Raw genomic sequence first — 14,323 nt, 5'->3', positions numbered from 1 at the left:
GCAATGGCAAACCACTGGTAAAGGACAATTTGGATAGACACAAAGAGCTTTAATTATGTTATATAGTCCTAGAACGGATGATGTGACACAAATTATAAAACATTATTGGTACATAGTATCCAGTGATCAGACATTGAGGAATATAACAGGTGATAAACCAGCAATGATGTATAAGATGGGAGCCAATATTAAAAGATATTTGGAGAATGGAAGTAGACATAGAGAAGGAAAAGTGAAAGATATTGAACAACATACTACCAAATGTGGATCATGTAGACATTGTTGTTATATTTTAGACAATAATGAAATTGTTTTAAACAATATATTTAGACCAAAAATCAGGTTTATAAAGGGGAATTGTAACTCCAAGATGGTTGTTTATATTGCTATTTGTCAAGAGTGTTCAAGTTACTATGTGGGAAAAACAGAAAGAAGCCTAAAAAACGTATCTACGAACATATTTATAAGATTAGAAAGATGGACTAGAAAAGTGCATTATTTAAGCACATAGAACAAAAAGGTCCAAAACATAATTTTAAATTTGCTTTACTAGATATCGTTCAAAATGATCCCAGAGGTAGAGATAACAAAAATTTTTAAGGTATCGAGAAGTATGGTGGCAATTATTCACAGATGCCACCACCCCTCCGGGTCTTAATGACAGCATCTACTTGAAGGCTATTCTTGAGGTTAACATGCAGTTTTAATACAACACATTATATAGTCAATTACTCATTCACCATTATAGATAAAAATTCTGATTCCGTATTTTATACATCAACTTCCTACTTCTACTACTATCAGTAGTATGGAATGGTTATTTCCATTCACTAGTACACTCTGCATATTTACATTGTTTATATAGTTTATATTAATATAATATTACATTGTTTTTGATGCACAATTATTGTAAGTAATTTTAACAAGTACATTATCTATATTGGAGTATTTTGTCAGATGTATTGTTCTGAATTTGAGATCATACAATATACTATTTACGGTAGTTATAGCAGTATTAAATTTGTATTCATTATTTTATAGTTAGGTTAGCGTAGTGTAATTCATTTTTATTAGTCAATATATATTATATTTCTTAAGCAGTTCACAATTTACTAATACATAAATATTTCATGCACTTTTAGTGACAGAAATATTAGGATGGATAGTCATCTGGTGCAATATGTGGAATTTAGCCGCAGATGGATCTGTTTGTTACTTTGTTGAATAATTACAGTTTATATGATACAATTCATTATAGTTGCCGTTTTTGAAATAGCATGAAAGTATTTTTTAAAAAATTGTTTTGGGTAGCTCATAAATTAACATTGTATTACATATTATATATTATATTGGAGTGGCATATTAAGCACTGTTACTTTAAATGTTTGAACAGTTCAGTTTCAGTTTGGCACCTTTGAAGTTTTAAAAGGTTGACTGTTTAACCTGATGGTGTTCTGAAGAAGCCCATAAGCTTTGGGTGAAAGCGCTTAACCAGTTTATACAAAGTTAGCTATATTATACCGCCAATGTTTTTATTGCATTTTTTAGTTTAATGTTTTAAGTTGCTGTTTGTTTTACATCTGTTATGAACAAGCAGTAGTCCTTGTAGCATTTTGAATATTATTGTTCAATAAATCAGTTATTTCAACATTCGTGGCTGGCATGCTGCTTAGGACATATATTTGAAACATTGTGCGAATAGTTGTTTGGCTTCATGTTGGAACTGGCGACAGTATTTTTCAGTGGACGTTGGAATTTTTCTGCAAGTAGTTGTTTGGCTTTACAACGGAACCAGTGGCAGCACATTTTAGTGGTGTTGGAGCACTTATTGGAACTCTGTGGTAACTCTATTTTCAAGTTATTTCATTGGAAACTATTATGAATTGAAATGTTGTGCAGTGCCAGTCCCTCTGATTTTCTGTTGATAAAGTATCATGACCATTTTTGAGGAGTTTATCATTATGACATAGTATAATCTTAATGCCTGAGTTTCTTAGCAGAATATCAATTATTTGATGTAACATAACTTACTGACTGGCTGGAATTCATTAGTAGCTTGCTGTTTTTAAAATATTGTGTAAATGATAAGGTTAACTACCACTATGAAGGACACATTTTAAGGTGCAGTGCTTGTTCCACAGTATTATGTGTTTATTATAGTATTTTAAAAGGATTATAGGTAAATGGCTAGTAGATCTTGTCAATATTCTTCAGTTGCCAAAACTGTAGAAGTCTAGTGACATCTGCTTATTGTGCAGAAGAGGTGTAGAGGGACTCATGACAACCCCAGTGACATACTGGCCAGTGTATTTACAGAGGATCTGACTAAACAACTAAAATAACTAATTACAGAAAACTGCAATGACAAATGGATCCACAAGAGCCCAGTTTTATCCAGAGTGTGTGATACCTTCCTTCATGTCTTTAAGAAAATATAGATTTCAGAGAAATGTAACCGGAATTATGACTGTTTGTGGCTGGCACATCCAAAAAATACATCATCTAAGACTGTGTCAAAACTGTGTGCTGTTCTTTCTACTTGTTTAATCAGTTATTGCATTGAACTATAGGTCTAAGCTGTTGATCAGCTGCTTTATTTGCCCAGGGTGCAGGGTCTGACTCATTCTACCTCTGTTTGCATGCTGTGTGATTCTGAGCAAGTCACTTAAACAGATAATGCTCTCAGGTTGCCTTCATAAGGGACACGTGTCAAAAGGGCTTACCCAATCAATAAACAAGTAAAATAAATAAATATAGCTTTTGCAAGAAAACCCTCATTTACATAGTTTAAACTGGAAATTGTATAGAAATGTGGTGTTTGGCATTTGACTGTACAAACAAAGAGATGAACTGATAGTGCTAAAAGCCGAATACTGAGGGTGCAGGTGCACAGGTGTCTACTTCATATATGAAGAGAAGGGTGATGTACTTACAAGCTCCTTGAATGCCTTAAAATCCAGAAAGTATTGGTAACATTTATTCAAAATTCTGATTCTGTCCTAAGCTGTACTGATTATGCCATGCCTCTGGATGATGTTTTGGATGACTTATCAGAGATCCTTGTAGAGAATGTTAGTTGCCATATGACAGTTTTTTAGCTCTTCTGAAGTCCCTGTGCAAAGGAGAGATTTGTAAAACTGCAGTGACTGGCTCTTGGTATTTCTAAACATCTTAAACTAAATCAAATAGATTGTGCTACTACTGAAACAGGTTAGGATTTGAGAGAACACATGAGATTATAATTCTGTTCTATTTGTTGTTGATGAAGAGCTAAAGGGTTGGAAAGAGTTAAGCCTGCAACAGACTAATCCAAAAGAGATCTGTCCAGCTGGTCCAAAATAGCTGAATTAGGTTTGGATTAGCATTGTTTGACAGGTGTGATCTAATGAGCATTATCCAGTACAAAAAGTACTACCCAGGCAAAATAGCTAATATGCCAAAATAGCAGTGCTGCTGGTGGGAAGGGGGTAGTTATCCTTGGGTGGGTAGTGAGCATATTCCAGCCCTGTAAAAATTTATGCAGGTGTTGCCTATTTGGCACCTTCTCCTCCAAAAAATCGATAAAAGCATAATAACAATGGCAGGTATCACTTGTTTGTGTAATTTACTGAGTTGTCTGACATGTGCTGAAACTATTTACAGCTGAGGTCATTTAAGAAAAGCACAGCATCAGTTAAAAAAATCATGCAATAAATAAAATTGAGCAATCATGAAACTGAGTCTGACAAATGCAAATAAGAAGAAGCAGGGAAAATGCTAAAAAATTAATGCAGCCATATGGCATGTGTGATGACCGTGCCCTGGCCCAGCAATCAAGGAGCCTCAATCCTCACCACTAACACCAGGGAGGTTGTCTTCTAGAGGAGGAAAGGATAACTAATGCACACAGTAAAGTGCAATTTCTCTTAAGTGCACACAGAGAGCACAGTCATTCTGGGGCTGGCTGCTCCCTTGCTCACCAGGTCCCCTATAATACTCCCCACTGGCACAGCTATAGGGTCCAGGTCTCAGCCTAACTGGGCAAGCTAGAACCTCCAGTACCCTCTCTGTCCAGCCAGTGCTTCGTGGCCCTGCCCAAGTAGCTGACACAACACACACACACACACACACACACACACACACACACACACACACACACACACACACACACACACACACACACACTTTGAGATAAGTATTTATATAACTTCACAGACACTCCTGGGAAAGGCTGACACAGATTCTCCAACTGTGCCCCTTTACCCAGACTATACTTAGTAATTACTGCCACTACCCAGTTAATAATATCACCTACTAAAAGGCCCTTAAAAGGGTGTCCAATTATTACTGTGCAATATTAATATCCAATGGAAATGTGACTATACAGTCTAAGGCTTATTGGAAGGGCTTAGACAGTAAACTCTATAACTATATAATGTACTCTAAAGCATACTTCATATCTACACAAAGCAGCCACAGGTGGAAGGTTTTAAAAATATTTAATAATAAATAATTAAAACACAAGACAAAACTACTACACCACAGAGATATCTAAGAGTTCACAGATCACATAGAAACTTAAAATAATATCGTAGGAAAGATCTGATTACACAGAAAAATACTTAATCTAACTTTTTAATCTTTAGCTAATCTTAGAGAAGACACATTGCTACAATCCTACTTACATACGTAAAGAGCATAGGCAGTGCTGGTAAGTTAGATGTCCAGATCAAAATGCTCTTTGGTCTCTTGTGAGAAATAGTATTTAAACATTACTAACAAACATGTCTCTAAGGCCCTCCCAAAATTACATCATTTGTGACACTTGGGTTTTCCCAGTATTCATATTGCATCATCTTAACACCTGGTCTGAGTTCTCAGGCCCCAAACTGCATTATTTAACAATCTAACACCTGCTCAGAAACTTACAACAATACAAAACATTTCACATGTAACAGAAACTAAAGCAATAAAAGCACCTTCCACATCTAAATTCTAGTCATAAACTTTAGCCTTAAAACAATGGGCATGAAATCTTCATCCAGCCACCGATGGGCCAAATTCTAACATGAAAGGATACAACATGCTTCACTGGGCCAGTAGAATTCAATGTTGTCACATATTTTGCAGTTCCACATTTCACAGTGTTTTCTTACATCTAAAAACACAAGCCTGTATTTTACATTTATTTATACAGTCGATAGAAATATATGTGTATGCGTAGCCTTAATAACAAAGTTACACAACTCCATGCTCTTCTAGATGTCTACTCCTTCAACATTCTTTGTTTAACAGAAACTTTGTTAAAACCGTCAACTAAAGACAATGAAATCATTCCTCCTGGTTATAATATTTTGCGACTTGACCGTACAACCAAAAAGGGTGGTGGTGTAGCAATCCTTTTTAAATCCAACCTACAGATTACTACCTATAACTTGTTACCACCTCAAGTCTGCAACGCTGAAATTCTTATTACCAAGCTCCAACTTAACAAATTCAAATACATTTTTATTATCTGTACCTATCTCCCTCCTGGTAATAGTATTGAAACAATAGAAAATATTCTCTGTTGCCTATCTCATAATTTACCTCAAGAAACCATCATCCTAGGTGATTTTAACATTGATTGGAAATGTTTTAGCAGTCTAAACCCTACAAGCCATATAAACCTTTTTGGTTTTTCACAAACCATTACCACCACTACCAGGATACACAAGCCTAATAATAAAGAAAGTATCTTAGACTGGATACTCACAAACAGTCATCTCCAGACATATGAATCTGGTATCCTCCCAGATGATGTAAGTGACCACTCACTAACCTACATCATCAGGTATAAAACCAACCTACATCACCCAACCATATCTAGAACAATTAGAACCAAGACAAACTTTAACCCTGATCTCTTCCAAAGTGAACTAAGAACATGAAACTGGTCTCCCTTAAAATACCTCCCACTGGAGGAAGCTGTCAATTACTTTAACTCTAACTTCTTATCCATTCTAGACCACCATGCCCCAACTCGCTCTATAAGAATGAGAACAAAATCTGCTCCATGGCTTTCAAAAGAAACCAGGCAAAAAATCAAGCTCAGAAATAAATACTGGAACAAATCAAGATCAACTAAAAACCCAGTAGATCAACAAAACTTCAGGCAACTAAGAAACGAAACTAAAAAAGCAGTGCAGACTGACAAAAGAAACTACTACTTACAATTCCAACAGAACCACCATAATCAACCACAAAAGTTCTGGGCAAGTATTATTCAATTATTACACCCAGGTCAATCCATCACACCACACCCACAAGACACAGACCAAGAGAAACCGAAACAGACAGCTAATACCTTTAATAGCTATTTTACTGAGGTCATACAAAATCTTACTAATCAGCTATCTACTCAGGACTTACCTATATCCAACTATACCACTAACTCACCCCCTCCTTTTCTCTTCCAACCTGTACCAACTACATACATTCTAGCCCTCATCCAAAAGCTCAAACCATGTACTCCTTCAGCTGACATGATTCCCACTGAATACTTACAAAAGGCAGCCAAATCTATAGCATACCCCATTTCCATTCTTATTAATAGAACTATCACTGAAGGACACATCCCAAGCATATGGAAGGTCTCCCATATTATTCCCCTTCATAAGGGAGGTAAGTCCACTGAACTCTCCGGCTACCGTCCCATTGCCCTTCTGTCTCCCCTAGCTAAAATCATGGAAAAATGTATCCATAAACAATTGCTAGACCACCTAATCCAATATAACTTACTTTCCAACTCACAACATGGTTTCAGACCCTCACACAGCACTACTACTGCCCTTTCAGACCCTCACATAGCACTACTACTGCCCTTTCAGACCCTCACACAGCACTACTGCTGCCCTTTCAGACCCTCACACAGCACTACTACTGCCCTTTCAGACCCTCACACAGCACTACTACTGCCCTTTCAGACCCTCACACAGCACTACTGCCCTTTCAGACCCTCACACAGCACTACTGCTGCCCTTTCAGGCCCTCACACAGCACTACTACTGCCCTTTCAGACCCTCACACAGCACTACTACTGCCCTTTCAGACCCTCACACAGCACTACTGCTGCCCTTTCAGACCCTCACACAGCACTACTACTGCCCTTTCAGACCCTCACACAGCACTACTACTGCCCTTTCAGACCCTCACACAGCACTACTACTGCCCTTTCAGCCCCTCACACAGCACTACTACTGCCCTTTCAGACCCGCACACAGCACTACTGGTGCGCTTTCAGACCCTCACACAGCACTACTGCCCTTGCAGACCCTGACACAGCACTACTGCTACCCTTTCAGACCCTAACACTGAACAACTGCAGCCCTTTCAGACCCTCACACAGCACTACTGCTGCCCTTTCAGACCCTCACACAGCACTACTGCTGCCCTTTCAGACCCTCACACAGCACTAATACTGCCCTTTCAGACCCTCACACAGCACTACTACTGCCCTTTCAGACCCTCACACAGCACTACTACTGCCCTTTCAGACCCTCACACAGCACTACTGCTGCCCTTTCAGACCCTCACACAGCACTACTGCTGCCCTTTCAGACCCTCACAGCACTACTACTGCCCTTTCAGACCCTCACACAGCACTACTACTGCCCTTTCAGACCCTCACACAGCACTACTACTGCCCTTTCAGGCCCTCACACAGCACTACTGCTGCCCTTTCAGACCCTCACACAGCACTACTACTGCCCTTTCAGGCCCTCACACAGCACTACTACTGCCCTTTCAGGCCCTCACACAGCACTACTACTGCCCTTCTTTCCTTCACTCACTGTATCAGCAAAAACCGCAACCTTAATAGTCTTTCATCTGCACTGTTTATAGATCTGTCTAAGGCATTCGATACGGTAAACCACCAAATACTTATAAATATCCTCAAATCTCTGTCACTAGATGCATCTGCTATAAAATGGTTCCAATCCTATCTAGAAAACAGACAACAGGCAGTGCTTTGGCATAATATTTTATCTACCCATCTACCCATCTACCCATGAACATAGGGGTCCCCCAAGGGTCCATATTAGGACCCTTACTATTTTCTATATTTATCAACGACCTTCACCTTGCAATCTCCCAAGCTACATGCATACAATATGCAGATGATTTGACACTTATATGCTCAGCCACATCCATACCTGAGCTTTACTCCCTCACCCAAAAGGTCTTTAACATAGTCGAACTATGGTTTACTCAATGCTGTCTCCTACTTAACCCCAAAAAAACTAAACTCCTTCTTTTCACTCCTACTAGTAAGTCCCCCCCATTAAACCTCACAGTAACATCCAATAACAATACTCTTATATCCCCAGACTTGACTACCGAACTACTTGGTATCACCATAGATAACAACCTTAACTCTGATACCCATATTAATAATACCTTAAAATCTGTTAACAGAAAACTGGGCTCTCTCTACAGAATCAAACCCTTTCTCTCTCCTGCAGCAAGAACAACTATTGCTCACACTCACCTAATTTCTATTCTCCTCTATGCCTCACCCATATACACTAACCTCTCTAAAATCAACCTTAATAAAATGGAAAGTACCTACAATAGCATAGCCAGATTTGCCACTGGAAACCCTTTCAGAACCCACCACTGTATTAACCAAAAGCAACTAGGATGGCTTGAATTACAAAATCAGCTTAAATTCCACCAATTTACCATTGTCCACAAAACCCTTTACCATCCTACAGATACCCCTATACTATCTACCCTCATTGTCCCCTACAACAATCTTAAGACCTTACGTTCATCACAAAGACTGCTGGTAAATATTTGTAAATCTAGCAACAGGGCTGGAGACTCTCTTTTCTGTAATACTGCTGGAAAATCCTGGAACCTTCTTCCTGCTGAACTTTCCCCTGTTCCCTCAATATCACTCTTCAAAAACAAACTGAATTTTTTTCTCAGAACACAGTGGTTATGCCCTTGTACTAAACCTGACTGATATATTACCTTTCTTCCTTGGATCTACCTACACTCCTCTTTTCTATATTCTTGTTCCTTTTCTTACTAACAACAAACTTATTCCTTTCTAGATCTTTTCTTATTATCTCCTCATAACTTCTTCAGTTAAACCTGTTTTAACACATATTCTGAATATTACAGCTCATACTTTTGTTGTCCTTCTTTATGCCAACCTGCCTACTAATAAAGTAGTAAAGTTACTTATAGTAAAGTTACTTATCTAACTCAACTGCTATCCTGTAAATGCTATATTGCAACTACAGCTGTATTATGTTGTGTTTTTTACTTAGCACTAGACTAAGAACTAACGACCACTAAGATTATTCCTTGTCTTTTTTCTAGCAATGTTTAACATGAATTTAATCTTGTATATGTTATTATATTCGTTCTTCCTCATAGCTTATCTCCCTGGAACTCTGAGATTATTCCTGGTCTTTAACATGAAATTAATCTTTGTACATGTGATTATATTTTTGTGCTTCCTCGGAGCTTTTCTCCCCAGGCCCCTACTGAAAATGGATATGTATCCAGTTAGACTAGCCCAGTCAACAAATGTAAAATAAAAAAAATAAATAAATATATTAAATTCTATTTGACTAGGCTGGCAGCCTTCCCCCATCTCTCCCCCGGGGAACTCAAGCAAGTTTTTCAAGTGCCCCTTGAGAAACATCGCTTGAGAGTGTCAGGTCTATCTGGGTGTACCTCACCCCATTCCCTGTCTTGAGAACCCATCTGCATTGGTATTGCTACTCCCACTGCGGTGCTGCACTGACATATCATATGCTTACAACCCCAGACTCCATCTTAGCAACTTGGCATTTTGCTGACTGGCTCTGTTTAACCATGTTAGAGGGTTGTGATCCGTCATCACAGTGAATTATGGCTAGACATTCCTTTTCTACCACTGCATAGCATTCCTCCCTGGGTTGGAGCCTATGACTGAGATAAACCACTGGGTGCTGTTCTCTCCCTGAAGAAATCTGGCTAAGTACAGCCCCCACCCCATAGTTTGAAGCATCCACCTGCACAACAAATTCTTTGCTGTAGTCTGGACTGGCTAACATAGGGGGTCCTCCCAAAGCTTCCTTAAGCTTCTGAAATGCCTGGCCACATGCTGGGGTCCACCCTACCTTATCTGGCCTGTTCTTCCTTGTCAGGTCTGTGAGGGGAGCAGCTATGGTACTATAATTGGGAACAAACTTTCTGTAGTACCCTGCTGTCCCTAAGAATGCCCTCACCTGCTTTTTGGTAACAGGTGCAGGCCATGCCTGAATAGCTTCCACTTTGGCAGGTTCTGGCCTTATCTTACCACTCCCCACTCTATGTCCTAGGTAGGAAACCTCTGTCATACCCACCTGACATTTGCTTGGCTTAATGGTCAACTCTGCCCTCTGTAGTCTGCCCAGCACCTCCCTGACATGCTGAAGGTGCTCTTGCCAGGAATGGCTGTAGATAGCAATATCATCCATGTAAGCAAGGGCAAAAACCCTCCTGCTAAGATATGATCTACCAGCCTCTGGAAAGTCACTGGGGCATTCTTCATCCCAAAGGGCATCTTTGTGAACTCATACTAGCCAAAGGGAGTCACAAAGGCTGACTTCTCTCTAGCACTGGGAGTCAAGGGCACCTACCAGTAACCCTTGGTAAGATCAATGGTTGTAAGATACTTAGCCCCACCCAGCTGCTCTAGGGCCTCATCTGTGCTAGGCATAAGGTAAGCATCTGACTCTGTGTGACTAATTTCCTGTAATCCACACAGAACATGTTGCTGCCATCCACCTTTGGCACCAGCACCACTGGAGAGGCCCAGGGACTGTTGGACTCTTGAATCGCCCCTAGTTCCAACATCTCCTTTACCTCTTCCCTCAGAATCTGTTTGACTGTCTTAGGCACCCTATAAGGGACCTGCCTGATAGGCCTTTGGGGTCCTGTATCCACCTGGTGCTGCACCAGGTGGGTGCTCCCTGGTTTCCCCGTGAACACGTCCCCAAATTCCTGCAACATTGCTCGGATTTCTCGAACCTGGGTAGGAGATAGCTACTGGGATATTGCTACCCCTTCCACCGAGGTGTCAGCCCGAGCCTCACTGAGGAGATCAGTCCCCAGATCTCCCTCAGACTCTTCCTGCAATCCACTGCAAATGCTCAGCACAAAGGCCTCTCTATCATGGTAAGGTTTCATTATGTTAACATGGTGCAATTACCCTGCTGTCCCTAGCACTTCCACCATGTAGTTAACAGTACTTACCTTTCTTACCAAATTGTATGGTAACTCCCAAGCTGCTTGCAGCTTGTTTTGTCTGACAGGAATGAGAATCATCACCTGCTGCCCTACAGCATACTTTCTAGCTCGAGCATTCCTGTCATACCACACCTTTTTCTGTTGTTGGGCTTCTGCCAGGTTCTCCTGGGCCAGGCCCATGAGTTCCCTGAGCCTTGTCCTGAGGTTCAGAACATATGCCACAACAGACTCCTTGTGAGGCTCACGCTCACCTTCCCACTCACCTCAAATTAAATCTAGAGGACCCCTCACCCTATGCCCGTACAGCAACTCAAAGGGTGAAAAACCTGTGGATTCCTGGGGAACCTCTCTGTAAGCAAAAAATAGATGGGGCAAATATTTGTCCCACTTCCTCTTAAACCGATCTGCAAATGCCCATAGCATGGACTTGATTGTAGAGTTTAACATCTCAACAAGACCATTAGTCTGGGGATGGTAGGGGGTGGTCTTCATGTGCTTCACCCCACAGGGCTTCCACAGACAAGCCAGCAGGTCTGACATAAAATTGTCACCTCTGTCAGACAGTATTCCTTTGGAAAACCTACCCTGCTGAAAATTTCTAGCAAAGCATTTGCTACCTTCTCAGCCTCAATGGAGGACAAAGCCACTGGCTCAGGGTATTGTGTAGCATAATCTACAATCACTGGGTTATACTTTTTCCCTGTGGAACTTGGGGTACTCAGAGGACCCACAATATCCATAGCTACCCTCTGAAATGGCTCTTCAATCACAGACAAAGGCATCAAACGAACTCTCACCTTGTCTCCTGCCTTGCCTACCTTTTGGCACTGCTCACAGGTCCTGCAGTACCCTGTTACATCTCTGGAAATTCCAGGCCAATAGACGTTTTGCATAATACGCCTCTTTGTAGGTTTTATGCCCATATGACCTGCAAAGGGAATATCATGGGCCATGGCTAGAAGCGCTAGACGGTAAGCTTTAGGCACTACCAACTGCTGTACTCTCTCATCTTCTAGCCCTCCCTCCCTCAGGGGTCCACTCTCTGTACAGTAACCCTTTGTTCCAGTATACAGATTCCCCCTTCCCCTGAGAATCAGGTGCCTCCCTAGCTACCAGCCTCAGGACTTGCAGTGTAGGGTCTGAGAGCTGAGCCTGTCTCAAGTCTGAACTTGTAACCCTTCCCAGCTTCCCTTCCACAGGAAGTCTGGCATCCTCTGACAGTGGTGCCTCACTGTCAGCCTGGGTACGACTACTCACCTCTGCCTTTGCAGTTACCCTGTCCAAGGGAACATCAGTACCCACAAGCAGCTGTGTCTCACATTCAGTCTCACTGCTACAGTGTAGCTCACTTCCTGAAGTAACCACCTCAGCAGTCCTGGCTGCAAGTATGCAGTCTGTCTGGGTCTCCACCAGGCTAACAGACCCACATGCTTGTCTCATAGCCTCACTGCATTTATCTGCATAAGTACATGGTACTGTCTCATCCAAATCCTTCCTTCTCAGGACATCTGCAGGATGGTAGTTCCATACCCGTGTTGTCTCAAGACAACCTACTATAGGCATTTTGTCTTTCACACTTACTGGCTCTCTCACCTTTGGTTCCCCACCTTGCCTCCATGGACACTTGTATGCCACATGGCCCCACTGGTTACATTCAAAACATTTAACCCTAGCTCCTGGACATATACCTGGACTAGTGGCTTCCCCTGCTACTGGCGCATTCTATTGGAGCAGTCTGTGCTGCCCACCATGGGTTCCTTTAGTCCCATGAGCAGTACTGGGGGTCCCTTTCCTGTGCAGGGCTGCCCTGCTTGCTAGGTATAGGTCTCCCTGCTTCCCCAACTCCTCTGAAGTAGCACACTGTCTATCAGCTAACCAGATCTTCATGTCCTCAGGCAAAGTGCTAAGGGCTTGTTCCCTTACCAAAAGCCCTGCCAACCCTTCAAAAGTGGTGACCTGACATCCACTCACCCAGCTATGAAAATAAGTGCTCAGTTCAACAACATATTCACATACATTTTCATCTGCCTTGTGTCTGTACTCACGAAACTTTTTCCTATACATTTCAGGTGTGAGGTTAAAGCATTCTAACAAATGTACTTTTACAGCAGTATAATCAAAACAGTCAGTGTCATGTATTTTTGCTAAAGAAGTTACAGCCTTACCATGGAGTAAGGGGGTCAGGAACCGTACCCAGAGCCCTTGATCAACTTCATACTGTTTACATACCCGCTCAAACATATGAATGAAGCTATCAAAATTATCCCCCTCTTTAAACTGTGGAAGAAATTTACTGACCTTTTGTGCTTCTGGGGTCCGGTTACTCCCTTCCCCATTATCTCCATGACTGGCGAAGAGTCAACATTTCCTTCTCATGCTTTCTCTGCCGTTCCTATTCTTCAGCTTCTAGGCTCCTCATTCTCTCGTCTGCTTCCAGTTCCATACGCCTGGCCTCCAACTCAAGTCTCTTTAGCTCCAGCTGGATTTTTAAGTCCACTGCAGAAAGGTTGAGCTGTCCATTCTCTGAGAATATTGTATCTCCACTGTCAGTCTGATTATCCTCCATGTTGCTCTTTTCTGATGCAGCTGTAACCAAGGCTGCAATCAGGTCTGCCTTAGTCAGGTTTCCATGCACCAGCCCCCTAGCCTGACACATCACCACCAGCTGGCTCCTTGTCAGCTTTCCATACTCTTCTGTTGACATGCTGTCTGCTCACCCTGACTAACACTAAGCTAACAAAAGAAATAAACAATTGTGATCTGAACTCTTGATATACACTGCGTGGCTGTTTTAGAGTACAAAACACTTTTAGAGATCACTGTACATAAGCTACAGGAATTCCCTTTACCCACACCACTACAAGCCAATTAGTATGTGAAGTAGATCCCACCACTGCTACCAGTTGTGACAACCGTGCCCTGGCCCAGCAATCAAGGAGCCTCAATCCTCACCACTAACACCAGGGAAGTCATCTCCTAGAGGAGGAAAGGATAACTAATACAGACAGTAAAGTACAATTTCCCTTAAGTGCACACAGAGATCACAGTCAGTATGGGGCTGGCTGCTCCCTTG

The 14,323-nt window shown here is 41.5% G+C and overlaps 1 protein-coding gene across 6 annotated transcripts in view; it reads left to right on the top strand.

Annotated features, from left to right (window-relative positions):
* Positions 1-14,323, top strand: part of MAPK10 (mitogen-activated protein kinase 10) — a 2,349,270-nt gene that overhangs the window by 148,477 nt on the left and 2,186,470 nt on the right. The window lies entirely within an intron of this gene.

Source organism: Protopterus annectens, chromosome 17.part0 (genome assembly GCF_019279795.1).
Source record: "Protopterus annectens isolate FY-2018-M chromosome 17.part0, PAN1.0, whole genome shotgun sequence".
In the NCBI taxonomy this organism is placed as follows: Eukaryota; Metazoa; Chordata; order Ceratodontiformes; family Protopteridae; genus Protopterus; species Protopterus annectens.
The sequence above is the reverse complement of the archived record's forward strand: the minus strand, read 5'-3'. Positions and strand labels throughout refer to the sequence as shown.